The 11890-nt window shown below is 37.4% G+C and overlaps 1 protein-coding gene across 9 annotated transcripts in view; it reads left to right on the top strand.

The window, feature by feature from the left end:
* The window catches only part of MEF2A (myocyte enhancer factor 2A), a 188403-nt gene that overhangs the window by 128103 nt on the left and 48410 nt on the right, over positions 1-11890 (top strand). The window lies entirely within an intron of this gene.

Genomic DNA, 11890 nt, shown 5'->3' with positions numbered 1-11890 from the left:
TCTTTATTCTGCTCTGCAGTAGTTATTTCCACTCTTTTATCTTCCAGGTCACTTATCTGTTCTTCTGCCTCAGATATTCTGCTGTTGATTCTTTCTAGAGAATTTTTAATTTCATTTTTTGTGTTGTTCATCATTGTTTGTGTGCTCTTTAGTTCTTCTAGGTCGTTGTTAAACATTTCTTGTATTTTCTTCATTCTTTTTCCAAGAGATTGGATCATCTTTACTATCATTATTCTGAATTCTTTTGCATGTAGACTGCCTGTTTCCTCTTCATTTGTTTGGTCTGGTGGGTTTTTACCTTGCTCCTTCATGTGCTACATATTTCTCTGTCTTCTCTCGTTGTTTAACTTGCTGTGTTTGGGGTCTCCTTTTTGCAGGCTGCAGGTTCGTAGTTCCCGTTGTTTTTGGTGTCTGCCTCCAGTGGTGAGGTTGGTTCAGTGGCTTGTGAAGGCTTCCTGGTGGAGGGGACTGGTGCCTTTGTTCTTGTGGGTGAGGCTAGATCTTGTCTTTCTGGTGGGCAGGGCTGCATTCGGTGGTGTGTTTCAGGGTGTCTGTGAACTTAGTATGATTTTAGGCAGTCTCTCTGCTAATGGGTAGGGTTGTGTTCCTGTCTTGCTCGTCGTTGTTTGGCATAGGGTGCCCAGTACTGTATCTTGCTCGCCATTGGGTTGAGTTGGGTCTTACTGTTGAGACGGAGATCTCTGGGAGAGCTCTCAGCGACTGATATTATGTGGGGCTGGGAGGTGTGTGGTGGTCCAGTGTCCTGGATTTGGCTCTCCCACATTGGAGGTCAGGCCTGACACTCAGCCAGAGCACTAGGACCTTGTTAGCTACACGGCTCAGAAAAAAAGGAAGAAGAAAAAGGAAGAAAAAAGTAATATTTAAAAAAATATAGAAAAAATAAAAATAATGAAATTTTTAAAAAAATAAATTTTAAAACATTAAAAAAAGAAGAGAGCAACTAAACCAATAAACAAATCCACCAATGATAATAAGTGCTAAAAACTAAACTACGATAAACATAAAAATCAGAAACAAATCAGCCATAGACCGTAAACCCCAAGTCTACAGTTGCTCCCAAAGTCCACCGCCTCAATTTTGGGAACATTCGTTGTCTATTCAGGTATTCCACAGATGTAGGCTTCATCAAGTTGATTGTGGGGATTTAATCTGCTGCTCCTGAGACTGCTCGGAGAAATTTCCCTTTCTCTTTTTGGTTTGCACAGCTCCTGGGGTTCAGCTTTGGTTTTAGCCCTGCCTCTGCATGTAGGTTGCCCTCAGGCGTCTGTTCCCCTCCCAGACAAGAGGGGTTAAAGCATGGGCTGATTAGGCTTCTCTTGTTCTCTCAGGCTGGGGAGAGGGAGGGGGACAGTAGTTATAATTGGAATGCGGGGCAATCCTACGGCGGTAGAAGCTGATGTGCCATTGCAGCAGCCTGAGTCGCGCCATGTATTCTCTGAGGGAAGTTGTCCCTGGATCTCGGGACCCTGGCAGTGGTGGTCTGCGCAGGCTCACGGGGGGTGGGTGTGGGGGTAGGTAATGACCTGTGCTTGCACACTGGATTCTTGGTGGCAGCAGCAGCAGCGTTAGCATTTCATGTCCGTCTCTGTGGTCCTAGCTGATAGCCACAGCTCGCGTCCGTCTCTGGAGCTCACTTAGGTGGTGCTCTGCCTTTTCTGGGCACACGGGGAAGGAATCTTCTCTTCTCGGGCATCCTGAAACAATGGTCTCTTGCCTCTTCAGCAGGTCCAGACTTTGTCCCTGACTCCCTCCTGGCTAGTTGTGGTGCACTAGCCCCCTTCAGGCTGTCTTCACACAGCCAACCCCAGTCCACTTCCTGGGGTCTGACCTCTGAAGCCCGAGCCTCAGCTCCCAGCCCCCACCCACCCCAGCATGTGAGCCAGACACGCATCTCAGGCTGGTGAGTGCTGGTTGGCACAGATCCTTTGTGCAGGAATCTCTCCACTTTGCCCTCTGTACCCCTGTTGCTGCGCTCTCCTCCATGGCTCCTAAGCTTCCCCCCTGCCCACCCCCTGTCTCTACCAGTGAAAGGGCTTCCTAGTGTGTAGAAACTTTTCCTCCTTCACAGCTCCCTCCCAGAGGTGCAGGTCTTGTCCCTATTCTTTTGTCTCTGCTTTTTCTTTTTTCTTTTGCCCTACCCAGGTACGTGGGGATTTTTTTGCCCTTTGGGAAGTCTGAGGTCTTCTGCCAGCGTTCAGTAGGTGTTCTGTAGGAGTTGTTCCACATGTAGATGTATTTTTAATGTATTTGTGGGGAGGAAGGTATCTGCACATCTTACTCCTCTTCCATCTTGAAGGTCCCGTGTCTGTTGATACCCATGTCTGTTTTATCAGTGAATATCAGAACCTAGTAGAGTGCTGTCAGTAATTTTTGTTGGATTAAAGGGGGAAAAAAAGGATAAAGGTAAATGAAGTCATTTGTACAGTTTAAGTGTGTGCGTGCACACACACACGGCGCGCGCACGCGCGCGCACACACACACACACGGATAGTGAAGAACCAAGAGCCAGGGCTTTGAAGATATACTTTCCTGACTTCACAGTACACCAAGAGCCAACTCTGTCAAAGTGTTCGTTTATATGTGGAGCTCTGCAACAGAGTTACATTATCCCTGTGGGTAAAATGAGACTGTTGGGCTGCCTAGTATCTAGCTCCCAGAAGACAAGGGCCCCAAAACTGTTTGTTTTGGGTGGTGTTGGGGAGAAGTATCATTACCATTTGCTGACACCTTTGCCATCAAACTTAGGTATATACTGGGTAAGACCTTAAAATTCAAAGAAGCCATAGCTTGAACATCACACACCTCTAACTGAGATAGATATGGATAAGGTCATAGAAGAACTGGGGAAGGAGTCTGAAAGCAGTGCCTACAACCACATGCACAAGAAGTGTGCTCTCTTTCCAGTGGTTAAGGTGGTTCCTGATCACAGTCCTCTATGCAGTCTCCCTTTTGTTTGTTGACTGATTAATGCAGTCTGAACTAACACAGTGTAGTGGAAAGAGCACTAGACTGGACATCGGAAGACTTTTATTCTAGTCCCAGTACTGCCACTTAATAGCTGTGTGATGTGGTGGGGTTGGGGGGGTGAGAACTTGGTGTCTCCTAAATTTAATCTTCTCCCCTATAAAGGTAGGAGGTGAACTAGATGATCACAAAGGTAACATTTAGTTTTCTATTCAAGAGCTATTTTAATATAATTTTTTGAGCACATATAATCTCAAGATTCCATTGTGCCTCAAAATTTTGACTCAGTGGACAAATTTCAAGAAAAATATAGTTTAACAAAATGGAATCATGAAAGATATAGAAAATCTGAGTAGTCTTATTGTCAGGTTTACCACAGAGAAACTCCAAATCCAGATGGCTTTGTTAAGAAGTACTAGCAGAATTTTAAAGAAGAAATAATGCCAATATTTCACAAACTTTTCCAGAGAATAGAAAAAGAGGGAACTCTTTTTATATGAAGCTAGTCTAATCTTGATAGCAAAACAACAAGGAGAGTTCTAAAAAGATGAATCAGGGCTTCCCTGGTGGCGCAGTGGTTGAGAGTCCACCTGCCGATGCAGGGGACATGGGTTCGTGCCCTGGTCCGGGAAGATCCCACATGCCGTGGAGCGGCTAGGCCTGTGAGCCATGGCCGCTGAGCCTGCGCGTCCGGAGCCTCTGCTCCGCAACGGGAGAGGCCACAACAGTGAGAGGCCAATGTCCATCTGTAATAGAATGGATAAAGTTTTTTTCCCATATAATACAGTATTTAATAAAAATGTATAAACTGTAACTATATGCAACCCTATGGATATAATAAACAAAGTATAATGAAGGAGGCCAGACAAAATAATACATTGCATATATTACATTCACATGATATTTTAAAATAAGCAAAGCTAAATTATAGTTTTAGGGATATGTATATGGTAAACCTATAGAGAAAGTACAGATAGTTGACATCACAGATTTAGGATGGTATTACCTATAGAGGAGAGAGGGGAGGGTTATGTGATTGAGGGAGATATATAGGGTTCTGGTTTATTTTTTGACATGATTAGCATTACTGTTGTTCACTTTATAATTGTTGAATTTTATATAAATTTTGATGCACCTTTCTTTATGTATGTCCAGTTTTAAAAATTAAATGTTTTTGTGTGTTTTTAAAGTGTCTATGAAGAATAAGAAGTATCTTTCAAAATTGGAAAGTTATTAAAAATGGGGAAAAGGAGAACTTTTCATTAAAAAAAGTTCTGAAGTCCAGTTTAAGTTCCTTGGAACTCAAGACATATTATTCCTTTATTTTACAAGCACTCATTTATTCCTTATAAGCTAGAGCTGACAAATTATCCATTCACCCGGTGTTTATGGAGCTGCTTAGCTGCTTCACAGAAATGAGATAGGTGGGTGGTGATATTGTAGATTGGTTCAGTTGATGAGGTCATCGTGCATTTTAAAACTATGCGTATATACCTTTTGAGTACTTTTAATTCCCTAGTTTCACTTCTAAGTGCTATGGTTATTATTAGTTTGGAATGGAATTTGACAATTGTCATTATAAATTGAGCATATGTTAAAGTATATTTCAGTTCTTGATTGATGTTAAAAATGCCTCTGACACGGGCCCCAGTAAACACTCAGGCAGTATAGACTCCTGAATCCAAAATTCAGTATCATATCTTAAGATTCCAGAAAATGCCAGTCCTCTGGGATTTTTATCAGTTCTTATTTCAGACTCCACGTGATTTAAATATTTACTTAAACATATTTACAATGAAAAATATCCTGAATACTAGGTTTCTTCACTCTGTAAACAAACACAGAAGAGTATAGTGTGTGTATATGTATTAGTGCATATATATTTATTGATATATATATATATATACACACACACACACACACACGTGTGTGTATATGTAATTTCCATGGAGGATACATGTGTCTAAAATTTTAAATGTTATTTTTTGCTGATGACAGAATATAAGCTGAAAGAAATCTATTTAAAATTAGCTGCCTCTGCCTAATTTATAATCCATATTGAAATATGTTTGTTTTTTAAGTTTATTGTGTTAAAAAAAAAAAAACCTGGCTATACTTAGAAAAAAGTCTAAACAGCATTGTTCTTGCCTTCTCAAGTTTCTTTTCCCTATCTCCTTTCTACTTTTCCCTTATTCTTTCTATCTCCAGTTTCACCAACAGATTTAGTAATGTAGACTAGAAAATGAGAGGCAAACGTTCAGGGCCTGCCAAGCAGTGTTTTTATATATACCCAGAATTCCAGAATTCTAAAAGTGTTTCCTTGAACTTGAAAGAGATATATAGGGTTCTGCTAAAACTTTATAAGTAGAACAGTAGAACACATGACTTTAAAGATCGTTGTTTGAGTCAGTTTTCTCCAGGTTAGGGATCTTTTCTGGACGCTAGGTTGTGGAGGCATTAGCCAGACTTGTTTGGGGACTTAGATGATTTAGACAGATAAGGAGATTTAACTCATGACTCAAAGAATTGTGACAGTTTATTTTTTTTTTTAATCAAGGTTCTTTGATTATAAGGAATAGAAATTCAGTTAAAGTAGCTCAAACCAAAGGGGGACTTACTGAAAGAATACAGGCAGATTGCACCCAAGGCAGGAAGCATACCTGCCTCCTTAAGGCCTGAAATCAGGAACTCCATCTCAAGATCTACGTGGTCCCTCATCTCTGCCACCATGGCTAGTTTGCAAGATTACTCTCCTGAAGGCACAACTGATGGTCTTCATGTAAAAATTGATGTTCTGGGTTCTTATCCAATTACCCATTTTTGTAACCAGAACATAATTCCCAAATTTAAAAAAGCTTCAATTATGATACTTTCTCACAAAGTATCGGTATCCTACTGATACTTTCTCAGTAGGAGAGGAGATTTGGTGAGCTGTGGACACTTATCTCAGTTCTAACATAAATTTTTTTTTTTTTTGAACTGGGTTGATCCTCTACAGATGACATGGAGTTTCCCTTAATTAAGAAAAGTAAGGCTTTTGGTTTTTAGATTTCCAGGTTTATACTTCAGCCTTCTGTGTTCAAAATAAGATCCAGAATCAGAATCTTTGGCTGTTAGTTGATTATAGCTAACTGTACACTCAGAATAAGAAGTCTTCTTGCACTACCAATTCTAATCTTTCCTACCCAAAAGCCCACTGGAGAATATCCCAGCAGCTTTCAGAGTATAGGCTATTGTAAGTTAAACTTATATATGAAATTATACATATGAAATTGTATTTTTGTAGTTCAGAAGCAGTCAACTATCAACGATTTCTGTGGATCAACTAATGTTTCTGGATTGCCTTATTATTTAAGTATATTATAACAAATCCATAATTTTATGTTTTAGAAGACACCTGAAATAACGTCAGAGATCATCCTGATCTCTCCTTTGCTATGTTTTTTTTTATTGTGCAAGTATTAGTAAATACATATTTCATGTGTGTGTAGCACCTTGTTTGTCTAGACTTTGAAAATGTAAAGCAGTCTAGACTTCAGTCTTTATTTGAAAGTTCATAGATTAGTTGAAGAATACAGAAAATATACAGAAGATAAGTAAATACAATGTTGCATGTATTACGTGAATGTTCTATAGAGTAAGTGCTCTTAAAATTTCAGCATAGGAAGCAGCGGGGGAAGAAAGTTTCATGGAAAGATGGAGTTCAAACTAGGCCATAGTGAGCTATAAAATAGTCATACAAATAAGAGAGAAGACAGCGTTTCAAACAAGTGGGGTGACATCAGTGAAGGGATTTTTGTGCCTGTTAGGAGGACAATAATTTTGACCACTCTGTCTGGGTCAGAGGTTTCAGGAAGCATAAAAATGGGGAAGGAAAAAAAAAAAAGTAAGAGCTAGGCTGTTAGGTGACTTGCAGTTAGGCTAAGGAATTTTGATTTTGTACTCTACATCTGTTATTTCAGGAGGGATGTAAGATGTATAAAACTACTAGGGGTCAGGGAGAAAATAATAGAAATTATATTTCATCCTTAGATGTGGCATGTTAATATTTGAAAAGATTGACAGTCATTCATGCATATAATTTTTTCATTGTATGCATATATTGGGGCTGTGCATGAAATATGTTTACAGATGGGGTGGGTAATCTAGCAAGTTTAGAGGCTACTGCTTTTAGATCACAGAGAGCCATCAAAGATTTAAAACAAGGGTGACAAGTACAAAGTGGTATTGAGGAGAACTGAATCTGTAACAATTTAAGGGACAAAGTAGAAGAGAGAGAAAAGTGAAGGAGGATATATAGTCAGTGGAAATGAAAATAATAATCTACAAAATTTGGAATTCCATGTTAATGTGGGGAGAGAACAAAGAGTGAACAGCAAGATTGCTTGCTGTGTTGACTAGAATAGCTAAGTCCAAAGAGGGGATCTATTTAATAAAAGATAATGAGTTCCATCTTGGTTAAATTGAAATAGAGATATTAGCCAAATAACCAAATGGAAATGTGCAGTAGTCAGTTGGGACTGTAGGTCTTCAAAGTTTCAGATTAGATTTGGAAGAAGGTATAAAATCATTACTCTCATTCAACTATAAAGTGAACATGTGTCAAATATTTTAATTAATTAACTAATGAGTGAACCAGTAAGATGTCACAGCCAGTTCAAAGAAGAACTCAGAATACCACACATCAGTAAAGAATGCTGAAATGAATTTTTTGGGTTGGCCAAAGAGTTTGTTCCGATGTTTCTGTAAGATGGTATGGAAAAATCTGAACGAACTTTTTGGCCAACCCAATACATGGGGAAGCAAAAATTGGTCAATATCCACAATGTGATAATCAGTGACATTTCACAGAATTATTTGCAGTTACTGTGAGTTTTCTGATAGTTTTAAACTGATACCCATCTCTACAGAATTGTATAATAACCTAGTCAAAGAATAAAGATGGATGTAACTAAATGGAAGTTCTAGCCAGGATACCCACTAAATTTCAGTTTTTTAATGTTTTTCCTTAAGTTGGTATGGAAATCTTAAATTTAAGAGCCTTTCTACCTATGAGGTCTTTAATCAGTAGGTAGAAGTGTTTAAGTTACTCTTCATTTGACTAAAACTGATTTAATTAATACCAAAACCAAAAAAAAAACCATCCTCTTACTTGTAAGTTTAATTTGGGCGTATCCAGCTCAGAAAGTTTAGATGTCATGTAGGGATCCCTTCTCCCTGGAAATGCTTACAGGCAAAACACTACCTACTTTTTTCCCCAACAGCTTGAATTTTACTTCGGAACTTGTTAGCTTCAGATGGAGAGGAACCCTGTTTCAAGAGATTGTGGGGTTTGCAGTTTTATATGGTTATACTCTTAATACTGTGATATGAATAATAATTCATTTATGAATTGTCACAAAAATTAAGGATTATTGTCCTTAACTTCTTGAAGAGAATTGAAAGGTCGTAATCCTTCTCTGATCATATTTCCTTAATTTTTGATACCATAATAAATTAGTACAGATTATTAATCAGACAATTAAATATTTTCAAAAATTTTAAATAACAGCACATTGCTTTTTTCTTTTAAAAACCGATACTCAATCCAATACTAAGTTCTAACAAGAGCAGACTCTTTTCCCCTGAGTTTGGATCTGCTGTGAATCACGAGTCAAGGGTGGTTTCACTCTTAAAACTGTTAAACAATTTTTTTTCAGAAAAGGTGAAATCATGATTCTTAGGCAGCTATAAAATGAACATGAGTCAAAACTTTTAACTCATTACTCAGGGAACAAGAAAAAAATGTTGCAACTGGTTAAAGGTAAATCCAAAGATTAGAGAAACGCATAAGCCCATCAAGAAGGCAAAATGAATTTTCTTCATAGATGCAAAATTGACATCTTCCACTGTGAGGAAAGAGGTCAGTTGAAACCTCCTTCAGACAGAATCTATTTGCATGTCTATAAACACTAATTATTTGCATTACTATCAACTTTCTACAAATAAACTTCTATCTACAGAGTTGTAAAATAGCTTGAAGACCGGCACAAACCACAAAGAATCAGATAACCTGGGAGGATGTGTCCTAACAGATGGATTGTTTTAGATTAAAGACACTTAGCAAGGGGCTTCCCTAGTGGCGCAGTGGTTGAGAGTATGCCTGCCGATACGGGTTCGTGCACGTCCCAAGCCTGTGCTCTGCAACAGGAGAGGCCACAACAGTGAGAGGCCTGTGTACCGCAAAAAAAAAAAAAACAAAAACAAAACACTTAGCAATTATTTTTTGATCCATTTAAAATTTTTTCACAATTTGTCTCTATATAACTAATGTTGAAGGTAAATGTTAGCTAAGGGCATTCATTATTTAAAACCTACGTAAAATTTCCCAAAATCACAAAAAGAAAGGCTATTAAAATTGTAATAGAGTTTAACTTTGTTGTGACAAGTAGAAATGTTTGTCTTTTTAAAGGTGTTTAACTGACCTTCCAAAAATAAAGTTTCTGTTTTCTGTAGAAATGGACTAATGAAAATTGTAGGTATACTAATTTTATGATTTCATGTAAGTAATCTTGCTAGTTAGAATCTTTAAACAATGTTTGGAACACTGATGTGAAGGACACAGAACAGGTTGTATCAAGTCAGCTTAAACTGATTAATAATTTATCACCACTGGTCCCTTTAGCAATTCATAATCTGTGTTTCAGAATACAGTTATTTAAGAAAAGCAACTGGGATACATCAACTTAAATGGTGTACGCCCCTGAAATATGAAATTATTTTGGCACAATGGAGTTTCCCCCTTAAGTTTGCCATAATGGCACTGAAAAACTGTCAATCACATGTACAAGAAGAAAGTACTTTTAAAGTCCTGTTTACTTAAGAGTGGAACAGTATAATCATCAGTAATAGCTATAGAGAGTGCACAGTGCTAATACTCTTGAATATTTTCCCACTTAAAAGCAGATTCCTCCTTAGTGGTGACCTTTCAGACTGTTTTCTTCATTGAGCAAGTGTTTTTATTGTGGCTAACTTGAAGCACGTAAGAAAACTGAAGCTAACCTGTTTCTTATATGCCTCGCCTGGCCTTGTTAATAGATACAGCATTCCACTTGTTAGTACCAGTGACACAGGAGAAACTTTTACTATTATGCTATGTGGTAAGATAAAGAAGACAGAAAAAGTCTTTTTATGGTAGTTGGGTCCTCAAAACAACTCTTCATATTCTAGTGATAAGAAGACACAAGTTGGATATCCAACAGAGGTACATTAGCTTGTTATCTGCAGAGCTGATACAGCCTCTTAAATTCTCTCACAATGACAGGAACCCCCTCTAAAGTGAAGACTTGCAGAGCTGGAGATACCAGAGTGCTATTCTTCCTCTTGGGTACAAGTAGAGTTAACCCTACTGTTGTAGGATAAAACTTTTGTGTAATTACTAAACAAAGGCCATATTCTTTTTCTTCTGTAATTTAAAAATGTTCAGAGACATACTTGGTGATTGCTATTAGTGGAAGAGCAAGGCTGTGAATTACTTAGTCTTAAGATATATGAATATGAGGGGAAAATATCCAGAGATTTCAGGCTAGAATAAATCAACTTCATGATAAAATCTGTGTGTAGGCGACTACTATATTTGTTCTGTTTCTAGAGCTGTGTTGGTTATAAGAGTTCACTGTGTTCCAGTATTCTGAGTGTTAACATCTTCATTGCTGATAGCAAGTTGCAGAGCTTTGGCAAGCAGAACTTGCTACTACGAATGGGGGAGTATACGTGTCCACCTTTTAGTTCTAAACAACAGGACCTTTTATGGCTAAGTACACATAAAAGTTCATGTGATTACTTAGACCCATAGAACTTAGAGCCATGGGGCTCTTATTGGGGAAATAGGTGTAGTGTTTGCTATATGCTCATGTTTAGTTGATTGTGTTGTGGTGGGAGTTTCAGGCATTGTGTATGGGATTCCTAGTGCATGCCAAGCAATTTGAGAAGCTAACACAGCTATACCACTGATTTCTTATGATCCTTTAAGCATGCAAAAAAAAAAAAATCAAATTGAGTAAAGTGAAATTTTAAAATAGACTTCAGAGAAATTAAGAAAGAATTCTCAAATCTTTATTGTGTGTTTATGTTCTTTCAAGAAAAAAGGGAGTAAAATAGCATTCATAATTATTATAAATCATGTTTTAAAGGATACCAAGATCTATTATTATGAATTAATTTAAAATATACCTTAAATCTAATATAAATAATCATTTATAAATGCACTCATCTAGTACTAATCTATTGTTCAAATATTTCTTAACCTAAGTAGGTAGGCTTACTTGGAGAATTTTAACTTCCTAAAACTCCTCTGTGGTTGGCTGGAAAATCAGCAAGTCTCAAAACTATCTAAGTTGTTGAACCCCAAAATTCTAATTTAAAATAAGACCCATCAGGATTTTTAAAAATTTAGACAGTCTGTAAGTGAATTAATATTCTATAGATTATCAAGCCCTTGGTTTTAAGTGTATTCTTTTAAATACTAAGCAAGTCATTTTGTGATGATTTTAATTAAAATAATTAAAACTCAGAAAACCAACTGTTCATTATATTTGTACCCCAAAGTAAGAAGAAAGGAAAAGAGTCAATATGATCCAGGGAATACTTTGATAACACTCAAGAAAATTCTCCAGAAAGTCAATTCAGTGGACTAAATCATTCCATGAAGGCACTCTTGTAGAAAGAGCTAGCAAAGTGTGGAAAATATCATGCTGAATTAGTTCTTTTTACAAAATTTAAAGATGTGTGAAGTCACTAACGATACGTACATTCTATGTAGGAAAGAGTCATTACTGTCATATGTAAATAAGTATTTGAGTTTTTATACTTCAGAGTTATGTAGCAAAATCACAGTATTTAAGAACAAATTAGGAATGAAATTTTT

This window comes from Physeter macrocephalus, chromosome 11, assembly GCF_002837175.3.
Source record: "Physeter macrocephalus isolate SW-GA chromosome 11, ASM283717v5, whole genome shotgun sequence".
Lineage (NCBI taxonomy): Eukaryota > Metazoa > Chordata > Mammalia > Artiodactyla > Physeteridae > Physeter > Physeter macrocephalus.
The sequence above is the reverse complement of the archived record's forward strand: the minus strand, read 5'-3'. Positions and strand labels throughout refer to the sequence as shown.